Source organism: Eulemur rufifrons, chromosome 29 (genome assembly GCF_041146395.1).
Source record: "Eulemur rufifrons isolate Redbay chromosome 29, OSU_ERuf_1, whole genome shotgun sequence".
Lineage (NCBI taxonomy): Eukaryota > Metazoa > Chordata > Mammalia > Primates > Lemuridae > Eulemur > Eulemur rufifrons.
The window spans coordinates 64,183,124-64,198,791 of record NC_091011.1 but is presented as its reverse complement, the minus strand read 5'-3'; the positions used below and the strand labels follow the sequence as shown (position 1 = coordinate 64,198,791).

Genomic DNA, 15,668 nt, shown 5'->3' with positions numbered 1-15,668 from the left:
TCTACAAAAACTCAAGCAAATCATCAAGAAAAAAATCAAATGCCCCATTAAAAAACATGAAAAAATGCTCAATGTCACTAATCATCAGAAATGCAAATCAAAACTACAATGAGATATCACCTAACCCCAGTGAGAATGGCTTTTATCAAAATGTCCCAAAATAGATGCTAATGTGGATGTAGAGAGAAAGGAACACTTATACACTGTTGGTAGCACTGCAAACTAGTCCAAGCTCTATGGAAAATAGTATGGAGATTCCTCAAAGAACTAAAAGTAGAACTACCATTTGATCCAGCAATACCTCTACTGAGTATTTACCCAGAGGAAAAAAAAAGTCATCTTATGAAAAAGACTCTTCCACTTGAATGTTTATAGCAGCACAATTCACAGTCACAAAGACGTGGAATCAACCCAAGTGCCCATTAATTCATGAGTGGATTTTTTTTTGAAACAATTTTATAAATAGATACTTATAAAAGAAGAAACACATGTACAGAGCACCCAAATTACTAGTCAGGTGAACCCCAGCCCTTCTCTTCTGCACTGGGAAAACAGAACAGAGAATGGGAAAAAGTATTCCATCTTGCGCTTAACTCTTGCCACCTATGCGCTCAGCTTTTCAAGCACAGTTTCTATTCCTTTGCTCATGTTTTTGTTTTTTTCCAATGTGGGAATCAGGCTTTTTAGTCCAGCTTTGACTTTGTTTGCAACTTCTTGGTCAGAACTCTGGAGAAGGCTAGAAAGAATAATGGCACCTCGATTTACACTAGCCCAGGACTTCAGGTTCTTCATACCAACATGCTCCACAAGTGTTTTTGCAAAACAACCTTCTCTTCCATTTTCCTTCATCTTTTTATCTTGCTCTATTAACCACTTCAGAACTAGATGTCCTGCGGGATGTTCTGCAATGTGAAGCTCTCCATCCTTGCCACCAGGATGCAGTTCTGCTGCTGCCAAGCTGGCGATGGCACTCATGGCAGGCTGAACGTCTCTGGTTGCAGATCCCAGAATGTCAGCAACCAACACACATGCAGACTTATCTAGCACCACCTCCTGGGCATGCCCTTGCAGGTAGCTCAGCAAAGCTGGAGAAATGGATTCTAAGAGCTCCCGTCTGCGGATCTCTGTATCTTTCTTACTGTGTGCATTTCCATCTCCTTTTTGCAGAACTTCAATGATTTCTCGTACTGTATGTGCAGGATCTCTGGGGCTTAGTAAATACAACAGGACCTTCTTTCCATATTTATCATTTACTATGTTAGGCAAGGAACTGATAATTTCTGATATGATTATCTGCTTCATGAGCTTAGTATCATCAATGCAATCAAATGCCGCCAGTAAAACCAAGTGGAAGTATTGGCCATTAGCTATTTTTTCAACATAAGTCTTCATTGTTTTCACGATCACTTTCCTGTCCTTGGGCGTGCCATGCCACAGGCAGTGCATGGCCACTCTGGCGCCATCGTGTGTGTGTGCCAGGTACACCACCGCTTCCCGGATGGCTTCAATCATTTCTGATCTGAGTTTGGGGGGTGCATAGGTAAAAAAGTCCAAGAATACTTTATGCACCAATGAGTGCTTAATCACAGCTTCCTTTTCGGCCATTGGAGTTAGAATCTGTTTCATTTCATCCATAATAAGCTCTAATTTTTCTGGCTGTACCTCTAACACTTTGTCCAGAGTTGGGTGATCTGCTGTCTTGTACAGCTGAAATGTGTTCCCGTAGAGCTCCTCTGTCAGCATGTTCCTCTGCTTTAAAATGGCTTTGTCATTGTATGCGTACTCCACGATGGCCGAGGCTTCTGCATGCCGAAGCAACTTCCTCACGTGGCCTTTAAAACTTCTGATTATCTCTGCGATCTGTGGTTTACTCCCATAGATGAGAAATTTCTTAAAAATATTTCTGGAATATTTGGCTTTACTTAATTCAACCAGATTATCTCGCAATTCTTCAAAAGCCTGTTTTTTCTGTTCTTCGTTACCGTACTGAATGTAACACTGGATCACACAAGTTCAATCACGTGCAAATGCAATGGTTTTAATTTTCCCTTGAATCAACTTCTGCAAGTCACTCATTAACTTTACTCTTTTCTCTTTGTCACAGTCTTTTCTTCTTAAAATCTCCCAAATCTGTTTTGCTCAAACAACGACGTCATAGTTGGTTTTATCACTCAGTTGTCTGTTCTGCTTCAGTTCCTTCTTCTTCTTTTTGAAGTCATCCCACTTGGGTTTCTTGGCTGCTGATTCATCCCTTTTACCATCTGGCTGGAATTTTCTCTTCTTGAATTTATTTGCCCGCTGGAATTTGTTCTTCGGTGCTTTGTCTCCCTGTTGCTTATTCTTGAACTGCTTCACACCCTTTTTCCCAGGTTTTGTGGTTCTTTTCTCAAAGTTCTTAGATGTAATTTTAGATTCACCCTCCTTAGCAACTTTTCTTGGGAATGGCTTTGAAGAACCAGAAGCATTGTTTTTATGAAATCTGTTTTTTTCTTGTGATGCCTTTGCACTCTTTTCTGTGAATTTTTTTTTCCCTTTGACTTCCATTGCAGCAACTGGTGCAATAATGGCTCTAGCAGGTCTTTTTGTAGACTGTACTTGTGAAAGCCAACCTTCTAGCTGTGCATTCAGCTGCGGTCCTGAGGCTGTGTACCAGCTCCCGTCATGACTGGCTTCCCGGCAAACCACTCGGTTGGACATCTTGGTGCCTGTGCCACCTATGGTGCACGAGGATGAATGAGGGTCATGAGTGGATTAATAAAATGTCATGTGTGTGTATACACACACACACACACACACCATGGAGTACTATTCAGCCATAAAAAATGAATTAATACCTTTTGCAACAATCTGAATGGAGCTGGAGACCATTCTCCTAAGTATTGCAAGAATGGAAAAACAAACACCACTGTACGCACTATTAAATTGGAACTAACCTATCAGCACTCATGTGAACAGATGGAAGTGAAACTCAACGGAAATCATGCAGGTGGGGGGGAAGTGGGATGGGTGAAATCATACCTAATGGGTACAATGTACACTATCTGGGTGATGGACACACTTATAACTTTGACTCAAGCACTACAAAAACAATCCATGTAACCAAAACATTTGTATCCCCGTAATATTCTGAAATTTAAGAAAAAGAAAAAAAAAGAAAGTGATCCATTCCAGTTTTTCTTCTCCCATCTCAACTCATGCCTAGATGTACTGTTGCCTTTAGATTTTCAACATCTCCTATATTTGTTGAACGCAATTCCTACCGTGTCTCTAGGAATTGTTCTGGATCTCAAAAGAGCATACACACACATATACACACACACTCTTGCACTTATTTATCTTCTTTTCCTCTACCCAGTATTGAAAAGATTCTGAATTATAGATATGACAATGATTGCAAAAAATAAAATAAACTGAAGAAAGAACTGATCCTACAGACTCTTAGTTGGATAAAACATCTGAAACAGGCTCACAATCAATAGCAATTTCAAGTAGGTCTTGTCCTATTCATGATGGATTGACCCATTCATTAAATCAACCTATAAGCTGGCTTCTCTTTGGCAACCATCATCTACAAGGAGTCAGACTTAAAAAGGTCATTGTTTTTTTTTTTTGCGTCTTATGTTTGGCACACACTGGCTGGAACAAAGCATTAAACCACATTAAGTCATTCTTTTGTTAGGACCTTGGAAAGGAAATAAATTCCATTCTACCAAGCATATTACATGAACAAAAGATTAATATGAAGATAAATATTTTTTTCAAAGTCTTACTTTTGTTTCACAAAAGTAATAAGCCATGTGCTTATTTTAAGGGCCTACATTGTTGGTATACCCCAAAACTCCACAGTAACTCATGGCCTAGTAAAGACATACATATACACATATGTATGTGTATATACACATGTAATACTATCATACATATATATTGTAATGTGTTCATATATATTAGAATATATACATTTTCCAGTACCACTATATATTAATACATATGTTCCTAGTGGTACTAGAGATGTGTATATATTCTCTTTTAATCATTTACTCCCTTTTTAAATAATATGTATATGCCCCATTCCCATAGAGGCTGCTGTCATATCCCAAGCTGACAGACACCCTGTCCAAAGCAGATTGGAAGAAAAGGTCCAAGTTGAGCCAATGATATTGTCTCACATAGACTGTATTGTGGTTCAGACTGAGAGACCCTGGTCAGTTTCTGTTGAGTATTTGGGCTATGAGGTAATTTAAAGGGGACTGGAATGCAAAATGATAAACAGAAAGTCAGTTGACAGAGTAAGTGAGAATGAAGCAAACACAAGAGAATTACACAGATGGAGACCTGGAGGGCAGGAGAGGCAGTAAGAGTGACTGCCTTGAATTTCGATGATTTTTCACATCCAATGTCAACCCCTCCTGAGGTCAGACTGCACCTCCTGCCTTTGGGTTCTGTAACCCAAATTTTGCTTCTGGCTCAGTGTATTTTTAATAGGCTTGATTTCCTTATAGTCAAATCATCTTTTGCTAAGACATTGATCCCTTTTAAGTAAAGAGGTAAAAGCAATGTGCCAGGCATTTCAGAAAACCTAACTATAGTCTTATCTTAAAATTAGTATCTACAGAGCATATATGGTTGTTCAAAACAACTGTGTAATCGTAAGAAAGTCATGTTAACTCTGAGTCTATGTTTCTTTACCATTGAAATAAAGGTAGAACTTCTATACTTGACATTATAGCAGATTACATACTCTGAACACCACTTTTGAGGAAAATAAGATGTCAAATAAAATTTTTTTAAACACATCACTGAGCTAACACAAAAGTAATGAAGATGTCAAGTTTCAAAAGTAAAGCAGCCTGGAAACCCTAGGAGATAAGAGCACCAAGGCTCAATTGACCTGAATATTATTACTAAAGTTGTGAGGCCTTGAGCTTGGACTCTGACACCTCCTCAGAAGGTAGGGAATGTAACACAAATCCCAGGTCTCCTCAAGGATGAGTAGTCCAAGTGGTTCCTGCTATACCTACTGTCAAAGCGTGGGTAAGACATAACCCCACTGAAAGCCCCTTTTATTATTATATTCCCCAAGGAGAAAAGTTAAATCAAATTCAAATTCTCTTTAACAAGAATTTTTGCTATGTAGGGTTGAACTTTGGAGGATTACAAACTCTTGGAATACTGTATTAGTTTCCTATTTCTGCTATAACAAATTACCACAATATAGCTGCTTAAAGCACAATTTTTTTCTCTTAAAGTTCTGGAGGTCAGAGTTGCCCAGAGCTTCCCTTTGCATATATCAAAATAACTCTAACTCATTCAGAATAAGATATTTTAATTTCAAATACTAATATAAAACTTTTGGGGTCTAGGATTTCAGGAAAAATGAATAATCCCAAAAGTCATTTTACTTTCATTTTGAGTCAAAACAAAGGAAAGAAATTAGGCAATTAATGATTAAATAAAGTAGCACTATCCAACAGAAATTTCTGTGATGATAAAAGTGTCCTCTATATCTGCTGCCCAATATAGCTGTCATTAGCCACATGAAGCTAGGAACCACTGAAGAACTGAATTTATAATTTTATTTTAACTAACCTTAATTTAAATGGCCACATATGGCCATTTGCTATTATATTGGTCAGAGACGTATTTGGGTGCTTATATTTTTATGATTAAGAATAGTCCTACATATTGTCAAGCACAGTGGCTCATGCCTGTAATCCCAGCACTTTGGGAGGCCAAGGTGGGAGGATCACTCGAGGCCAGGAGTTTGAAACCAGCCTGCGCAATGCAGCAAGACCACATCTCTACGGAAAAATTAGCCGGCTGTGGCGGCACGTGTCTGTAGTCTCAAGTGCTCAAGACGATGAGGCAGAAGGACCACTTGAGCCCAGGAGTTTGGGGCTGCCGTGAGCTATGATCATGCCACTGCACTCCAACCTGGGCAAAAGAGCAAGACTTTGTCTCAAAAAAAGAATAGTTCTCATATGATAAATCACCTTATATAAATAATTAGATCTTTAACCATGAGTACTAATTACTCTAATTTTTACAAATACTCTTGAATTTCATAACAGAGATCCATGCTCAGTGGGCTGGATATTTTTTTATCCTTCCAGATCAAGTCTCTTTCTCTTCATTGCTCTACGCCTCCTAAGCTGATATATACGGATCATGTAAATGGACTCCTTTGCCCTCTGGCTTCCATTTTGGGGTAGGTTCCTGGGAATTTCCTATAGATAGAAGGGAGAGGGGAGTGAAGTTGGGTTATTTATCTCCCTGTGCCCTTCCTCCAAGGTCTCTGGGGGCTAGCAATGTCCCTCACCCACGTGCCACAGCTCCTTTCAGACAGTCCTGTCCAGTGTCCTTTCTGTCTGCAGCTTCTGGGAACCACTCCCTGCTTTTGCCTCTCCAGGCCTACAGATCACCATGGTGCCCCACTGTCACCTGCTCCCAGGTACTTAATACACTTTGCCTTGCTCTGCATACTCTGTCCTTATTATTACTCAGTTTATTTGTTACTCAGTTTGAGTATCCCATCTGTTTCACTGACTGATAAAATCAGTTGACCTTTTTGTCACTAATGCTTGAGAATAAGGCTTAAAACCATAAGCTAACAAATGTATAGATTTTACCATAGAGCTAAAAGAGGCCCCTAATTAAGTGTGCTATTGATCATTGCTATAGATATTAGCCATTATACAGGCACACACCAATGCACAGAGTTATTCAACTCAAAACTCAAAGAGGCAGTAACAATATTTCTATCATTAAAAGCAGATATCAAAAGTCCTTCTCCAAAAGTAATTACAAATGTGTTGACACAGATCCTGGATTGCAATTTGGTCAGACTCATGGGAACTCAGTGTTTTCAGATGCAGGTCTCTTAGAAAACAAGATAAAATATCACTGGATTCCCATCCATTCAGCTAGTTGGGTTACGATTAATCACAAAGGAAAGTGGAAGCAGAATTTAGCGTTATTTGTCAACTACACACAGTTGGAAACAAACAATGGAAAAACTTGTTCTCTTTTTCCAAGAAGGTGAGAATGTGTTATATCCAAAAGAAACTTTAGAGCTCATCTAATCCGAGATGTTCCAGACTGTGCTGTGAGTGGTCCCAGGGGCTCCAGGAAGCTTCTGCAGAGCCTTCCTTAATCTGATGGGATTCTTCCCTCCACCCACCACCCTCATTTCAGAAGAAGCAATTCTGAAGTTAATCTCCCAATATGTTAATTTGCACAGGTAAGTTGCTGCTAGAAAGAAGAAAAGAAAAAATATGAAAGCTACTTCTGATTCAAAGCCATCTCTTTACTTTCCATTAACTAATGGGGTTCTAGGATAAGTAAGGAATTTTCTGACTGTCAGACATCTTGCACCTCAACTCAGAACCCTAGAGAACCTTCCCATTGTTATTATATTCTAGTCATTCCAATTAAAATATCATCAATGATTTCCTTTCAGACACACTAACACCTGTATATTAAATGTGTATGTAAAGATCTTATACATATTTCTATTGCATATATAAATATTTATAAGCTTTTTAAGGATTTTCCATTTAAGAGGGGTGAATAGCCCAAAGTTTAGTTCCTGGCCATATTGGTTAGAGTAATATTAGCCTCTGTAACAAATAGACCCCAAAATGTATATTGCCTCAAACTCCATGGGACTTTATCCCTTGCTGGGCAGGTGATCAGATCAGTAGGGTTGCTCTCCTTATAGTCATTTAGGGACCCAAAGTGACAGAGCTTTGTCATCTTCAATGTGTAGGGACCAAGGTCATGATGGTCATTTCCCTCCCAGTCAGCGAGAAGGGGAAAATAGCAGGGACAATTACACTTGGAAGATTTTTAAGGCCAGGAAAATGCGGCACATAACACTTCTGCTTACATTCCATGAGCTAGAACTCAGTCACATAGGTACACTGACCTGCAAGAGAGGCTGGGACGTGAGTCTAGCCGTTTACTCATAAAGGAAAGGAAAACAGAGATGTGGGGAACATCCTAGCAGTATCTGTCACAGTGACACTGACCTTTGATTCTTTTAACCCCAGAAACATACCTAGGAAACAGGAAGAAAGGAAATCATCCCCATTTTCTAAATAGAAAAGCTAGGCCGGGAGTGGTGGCTCACGCCTATAATCCTAGCACTCTGGGAGGCCGAGGCAGGCGGATTGTTTGAGCTCAGGAGTTCGAGACCAGCCTGAGCAAGAGCGAGACCCCCATCTCTACTAGAAATAGAAAGAAATTATCTGGACAACTAAAAATTAGCCGGGCATGGTAGTGCATGCCTGTAGTCCCAGCTACTCGGGAGGCTGAGGCAGGAGGATCCCTTGAGCCCAGGAGTTGGAGGTTGCTGTGAGCTAGGCTGACGCCACAGCACTCTAGCCCGGGCAACAGAGTGAAACTCTGTCTCAAAAAAAAAAAAAAAAGAAAAGAAAAGAAAAGCTACAACACAAGATGCTGATAAGAGAATCAAGAAGAGATCCCTCCCCTCTCTTAGGCCTAAGACTGGTATTAAGTGTTCCAGACCATCCTGCCAGAATGAAACACACTCAGTGGAAGAAACAGCTTATTCTAAGGGGAAAAGTCAAGAGAAATAAGAACTGACCTAGCTCCATGGTTGGATCAGAAAACAACATTGGCTTCATTCATTGCTTCACTTCCCGGCACGCCATCTATGAAATTCACTGCCCTCGACAGGGGGCGTTTATCCTATTGATCTATACCAGAAGACTACACACTTACCACTTATTTCTCAAGTAGTAGTCTGGGGCTGAACCCTCTACTGCAGTTCCAAACACTTACACTGGTTATTTAAGGTAACACTGGCTGCCCTAAAAACAAGAAACCCTGAAATCTCAGTGGCTTATCATATAATAAATTTATTTCTCCTCCTGCATATAAATAAAAATGGGTGTTCCTAATCTGTTCCAGTTCTCCTCTGAGCAGTAATTCAAGATACAGCTTCCATTCAATTTATTTCTCTTCTATTTTTAACATGTGGTTTCCAAGGTTACCCCAGGGATGTTCATCCAGCCTGCAGGTGAGAAAAAGAGAAGATGGAGAAGGACTGTCTCATTCTTGACCCTCTCTTCCCTCAAGTGACACATGTCACCTCTGCTCACATTTCACTGGCAAGGCCATTAGCATAACAACACCTCAATGTAAGGGAGGCTGGGAAAACAGTTGATTCCCAGAAAGAGTTCTACACAGTAACAGGATGAGCATAAGATTTTGATGAAGAATTAGCTCTCTCTGTTACAACCCACCAGGAGCCAGTAGAAATAATCCCTTTATTTGGTTGTTGTTAGTGCCACAAAGAGTTCTATTTCCACAAATAACCATTTACAGTGGGTTTTCTTTAGCCTTGTGTGACCAAGCTTCAGAGATGAGGGAACACTTTGAAATGTATGTAAATTTTCATGAATAGGTATACACCGCATTTATAAAAAAGGTCTATAGTTTTTATATCAGATTTTCAGAGAGCTTCAAGAACCACCCCCCCCCAAACATTTTTAAGTCATTTTCATAATATGGATTTTTAAAAACTAGCTCTGTTCTTCTAGGCCCCATTCCCTAACGCAGTGGTTCCTGGACGGTCATCAGACCCACCGAGGATTACTTTGAATGCACAGATTCCAGGACATTAATTCAGCCCTATTGACTGACAATTAAGTTGGGAGAGAGAGGTCATTACACAGTCTAGAAATATGTGTATTTTTGAAAACCTTCCAAGGAGTCATTGTCCTTACTGCTTGAGCTGATCTGAACAGGTGCTAACTTGTTACAGAGAGGGGAGGATGCTCACTCCTCAGTGTTGCCAGCAATTAGCCTCCTCACTCAGGGCACACCTGTGTTCCCTACAGTCTATCCATCCTGCCCAGATTGTTTTGAACATAAATAACTTTCAGTATATTCATCAGACCTGTTTTCCATTTCGTACATCTAAGTGACCCTTTTTACTTATGATGGCTGATATTTTTTAAGTATCTCCCATACACCAGGCATCATGCTTATCTCTTCACATTTCATCCAAAACTCACAGCAGTCCATTCGTAGATGGGAAAACTGGTGCTTACAGACCTGTATAACTTGTGCAATGTCACAGGGCTAGTAAGGACCTGAACCTAGATTCAAACCTCACTGCCTGATTCTAATCCAATTGTCTGATTCAAGAACCTACTTTCCATCTCTCTTCTTCAGAGCATTGAAGAACATGTACATGGTTTTATTATTTGCTTTTCCTACTCTCAGCAGGTTTCTCTCTCTCTCTCTCTGATACTTTTTAGTGTCTTATCTTTCTCTAGTTTAAAATTTTAACTCGAGCAGTCTATGTATAAAATAGAGGAACTCTTGTAAGTTTTCCAGTGGTAACAATGCATATATTATTTTCATCAATTTTTCAAGTCAGAAGCACCAAATGAAGTAAATGTGAAACATTCTGGGTCTTACCAGGATGTCAGGTAGAGCTGCAGAGTCCTTTTGTCTGCTTTAACAGAAAGAGAAAAGTGTTGGCTGCTACAAGTCTACGGATATCCTCAGAGCTTTGATCACAACATGCATAGCTGAGCGAGGCTGTTAATGACAAACACTTCAAAAAATAATTAACTGTTATATCTGACTTCATGTCTCAAGGAATCTAAGGTGCAATATCAGGAATTTGTGTTGAGACTGTAAATTATTTTGTGGCAGATGGTGCATGGTTACATTTCATTAATTCATTCTGTATAAATGCCCCATGCTATATCTTTCCAGGTCCCTGCCTCTCTTCTCTCTCCCTGCTCATGTGGTGTGACTGAGCCCCACTGGCACCCAAAAGGCAAGTCTAGAATCACCAATACCAAAAGAAAGTAGTTACAACTGTTGAAAAGGCAGAAAGCTCTTGATCATAAAAACTTTCTTTAACTTTTCCAATTTGTAAGCTACTTCCATCCCTTAACTGGTGCTGGGACGGGTGGGTGGTGTTTGTAAAATCTTTCTGCTGAGGGAAACGTTAGAATTTTTTTCTTATTAGTATTTTTTTTTCATGGGAACAAGTTGAAAAGGAAAGGGGGGATGAAGCATACGTCAGTCAATGACACTATATTTTGAGTTTCACTAAAATATTAGGCAGATCAAAATGGTTAAAAAGCAGTTTAAAAATAGTTTATAATGAATTTTTGAGGATTTTGGTTCTTCCTGCCATCTCTGAGCACCATTACACACACATACACAAAAAAAAAAAAAAAAGAAGAAGAAGAAGAAGAAAAGAAAAGAAAAGAAAAGAAAAGAAAAGGAAATGTCATCACCTATAAGAGATCAGAGACAGAAAGACTTGAGCACAGGTATCAATGATTTAATAAATCAACTTAAAAATTAATTATACATGATACCTTATAAACATATACACTTTATAGTTACTTCTGATAGCCAACATAGTTTAAAACTGTAAGAGACCAGCAGCTACCTATTAATGTGAAATCTTCCTCCACATCATCTTTCTCTTGCCTTTGTTTATACTACGATTTTTTTTTTTGCAATTCTTCAGTCCTCTTGCACCATCCAGTCTCCTACCCCAAGATAATAAACATACTCAAATTTCTTGCATCCTGAAAATATATCCCTTCCTTGGCCCAGGCCCTACCTTTATCTCTGTGCTTGATTCATTTCCTTGTTCAGTTGCCTAGGAAGAAAAATCTATTCTAGCTACCTCCACATCCCCACTTCCCATTTCTCATTCTCTCCCAACCATGAAAAGCTGGTTTTCACCTCCTTCATACCACACACCTTCCTTCAACTCTGCAAAAAAAAAATTGCTCTGGAAATGGCCACCAACTATCTCTATGGAGTCAAATCTGCCAGTTGTCTATTCTTACAGGGCTGATCTTCTTGGTCCCATTTGAGAATGGAGGAGGCTCACTCCTTTCTAAAATTGTACATCCTTGGTTTCCATGGCATTATTCTCTCTTTGGTTTACCCTTTCTCTGACTATCCTATTGCTATCTATTGTGTGAGTATTTTTGCTTCTCTTCTGCCTGTCCCTTAAATGTTGGTGTTCCACAGGGTTTTATCTTCTCACTTTCCCTGTACATTTCGCCTCTCTGTATGCTCTTCTCAGATAATCTCGTTTGAGCTGATGAAATGAACTCTCATGTATGTGCTAATGACAACCAGAGCTAGTTCTAAAGCCCTGCCATCTTCCCTGAGCTTCAGAAGTAATTAACCAAATACCTTCTAGAACATCCACTAAAATATCTACCACTATCTCCAGTACAATACAGGCAAACCTGAATTTAACATCTTCTCCCCATAAGACAATAGAAATTCTCCAGATTCATTCTTTCTTTGTTCCCAGTGACATTTTTGGTAACAATGCATTTTGGGATGATATCTCAGCCATATTATCAAGGAATCATTTCTTACCCATAGCCTCTGCTGAGTACAAAGTAGACCATTGATTCCCCCTGTCCCACCAGGAGACAGTATGATGCAGATATTTGTTGTGCAGCTGAGCCTCAGGAGGAAAGATGCATGAGCTCCCACCACTAGGACTCAAGGGTGGTCTTGAATCCAGAACCACCACACCAGCAAAGCGCAGACCTCTTTTGACTCTGGTTCTTGGAGGAGAGTTCACTTGTGCTCAGCACAGTTGAGAAGGGTCTCTGTTTCTTGCAACCAAAATAATTCTGACCAATAATATAAATTTTAAAAAACCCTTGTGTCGGCCGGGCTCGGTGGCTCACGCCTGTAATCCTAGCACTCTGGGAGGCCGAGGCGGGTGGATCGCTCAAGGTCAGGAGTTCGAGACCAGCCTGAGCAAGAGCGAGACTCCGTCTCTACTAAAAATAGAAAGAAATTATATGGACAACTAAAAATATATATATAGAAAAATTAGCCGGGCATAGTGGCGCATGCCTGTAGTCCCAGCTACTCGGGAGGCTGAGGCAGGAGGATCGCTTGAGCCCAGGAGTTTGAGGTTGCTGTGAGCTAGGCTGACGCCACGGCACTCACTCTAGCCTGGGCAACAGAGTGAGACTCTGTCTCAAAAAAAAAAAAAAAAAACCCTTGTGTCTTTAAATCAAACTGACCTCAATGCTTAAACAGGACTACAGTGCAATTCCAATTAGCATACAATGTCTCTACCACTTAAGAGTCCTTCATTGCCATAAAACCCCTAAAACTGACTCTAATCATCTATCTACATCCATCTAGATAAGCGGAACCTTAGGCAACTGTCTCTATTCCAATTCTCTTCTCACTCAGCAGCTGCTTGGAATCTAAAATGTCAATATAAATTATTAAAGAATGCATTTAAGAAGTCATTTCTGTAGGTTTCTAGAATTTCTGATGCTACATTTTTGCTAGCTGTTTTAGTAATCTTCTTTTCACTTCCATTTGTCAAATTATCTTTAATCAACAGAAGTGCTTTTCATGAAGTATACAAATGGGAAAGAACAGAATGGCCCTCAAGATGCCTTGTCTTGGAGTGAGCCAAAGAAGTGACTCCGGAGTGGAGCCGATATTAAGAAAAGGGACGCTTTTGAGTTCTAGCATGAAATGACAGCTTTATCATAAACAGAATCCAGATGCAGAGGCAAAACCTGACATCTAATGATAAAATTCATAATTGTTAAGTGTAAAAGCATTTCACATATAATCACTTCTTTCAGGAATAAAATGGAATCCTTTCTGAGATCTACCTGGGCTTAGCTATTTTTCAGTGAGTCAGAAGCAACACAGAATATCTAAAGGTGAAAGAAATTTGTCACAGTAACATGTAATAATTCAAAGTTCTTTAACTCTTTCATTGTGGAAGGATGTTTTCCTTAAAAGCAGGCACTGACACTATTTTATAGCAACTAAATAGCTCATGGCAGATGTTAGAAATATTGAGTCAGTACCAGCTTTTCCCTGACAAAACTTTACAAGGAAAAAATATAGTCTTCCAAGTCTAACTAATTTTCAAAAGTCTTAATTGTTTGTTAGAATTTCCATTCCAGAAAAATGATCAATACTTCCAAGTTCTATAATGCAACCATAAATAGTTAATCCTGTAATTTTTCAAGCAACTATGATTCATTATGAATCATGGTAAAGGAGGAAAAAAAAAAGGAAAAGGGAAAAAAATCACTAGGTTGAGCTGCATTTACTCATTCAACACCTTGGTTATTTGTTAAGCTTTTTAAATCTCCCTGTAGTCATATCTAAAAGCTTAATTTTGTATTCAGAACAAAAAATGAAAGTGTGAAATGGTTCAACAAAGGTTTGTTAAACTTTTCCTTTTATACTTACCAGGAATCATGTGGGCCAAGTTATCATTTGAGCTCATTTGAACTCAGCTGAAATCAGCATACAATTATTTTCACTAAAAGGCTACCATCCTTTTGTCCACTTATGAACTGAGAATGTCATAATCTTGGTTTTCAATTTTGGAATATAAGAGCTTATTATCATATAGTTAAGTCAGCCTTGCTAGTCTAGGATATCATCCTAGGAATTAAATGATATGCATTGCTGATGCATATTAATATATTTTAATAAAAACATAAGCCTCTGATCATACTGAGTGAGAAAAAATAGGATCATGAAAAATGGCTGTCAATAACACAAGATAATTAAATCAACTTTTCTCTCTACTATTTAATATGCTGCTTTGGAATTTCAGCAGAGTTCAAATTGTGTGTACATTTGCTTACACACACACACACACACACACACACACAGAGATAAGTATACATTCTCCAGTACACCTTGAGGCAAAAATAACAAAGTAAGATTGCAATAGTATAATGTGGATTATATTCTACCAACATTGAAATATGTTTAAGCAAGCTATTAGAAGAATGGTTCATTAGAAGTATGGTAGACTACAGTTTGTCCATGGTATTTACATACATCAGAGGTAATTTAACAAATTATACATAAAATTCATTTAAGACATATCCCTATGCCCACATGGAGTATATTTGCAACTTAGAAAGACAATAAAATGCAAAGATGTGTGAAAATAGATTGAGTGAAAAAGGAGTTTGGAGAAGGAAGAATTCAGGTGAGCAGGATAAATTAACAGGGGCTCTCTAAAGCAGTGGTTCCCAACCTTGGCTATACGTCGGAATTACCTTGGGTTCCATGAGTTTAGGTTCTGATTTACTTGGTCTGGGATGTACATTTGCCATTGGGAATTTTTTAACTCCCCAGATAATTCTAATGTGCAGCCAAAGTTGACAAACTGTGAACTGTCTCTCAGGCAAGAGTGGGATGGGTAGAAGAAAGCACTTCAAGAAAGGGAAGTGCAAAAATCAGGAGTGTAAAACCAGGCACTGTCATTTGAAAGGAGAGATGCACTAAGAAGGAAATAGTGTTGGCAGAAACACCAGCCACCTGGCATCTCAGCCAGAGCTTTCTGTGATGGCATTCACCTAGCAATGGCCCCACAGCTCAGAGCATGGCCTTCAGTGTACATGTTGAGAATATCAATTATCAGATGATCATCTCTTAGAAACCTGTCCCAATAACTGGACTCACAAAATATTACACTATGAATCAGAATGCCAAGGCGTAACTTTATAATAAGAGATATAACTGCCTGGTGGATCAGATAACATATTAACATTGGGTCAAAGCTATATAGGTAGCCAAGTTATAACTAGAAGGTAGTATAAATAATCAGAAAAAAGGACAACAAATTGCAT

General features: G+C 39.1%; 1 pseudogene; it reads right to left on the bottom strand.

Annotated features, from left to right (window-relative positions):
- Positions 1-595: 595 nt before the first annotated feature.
- On the bottom strand, positions 596-2,544 carry LOC138377219 (pumilio homolog 3 pseudogene; annotated as a pseudogene).
- Positions 2,545-15,668: the final 13,124 nt, after the last annotated feature.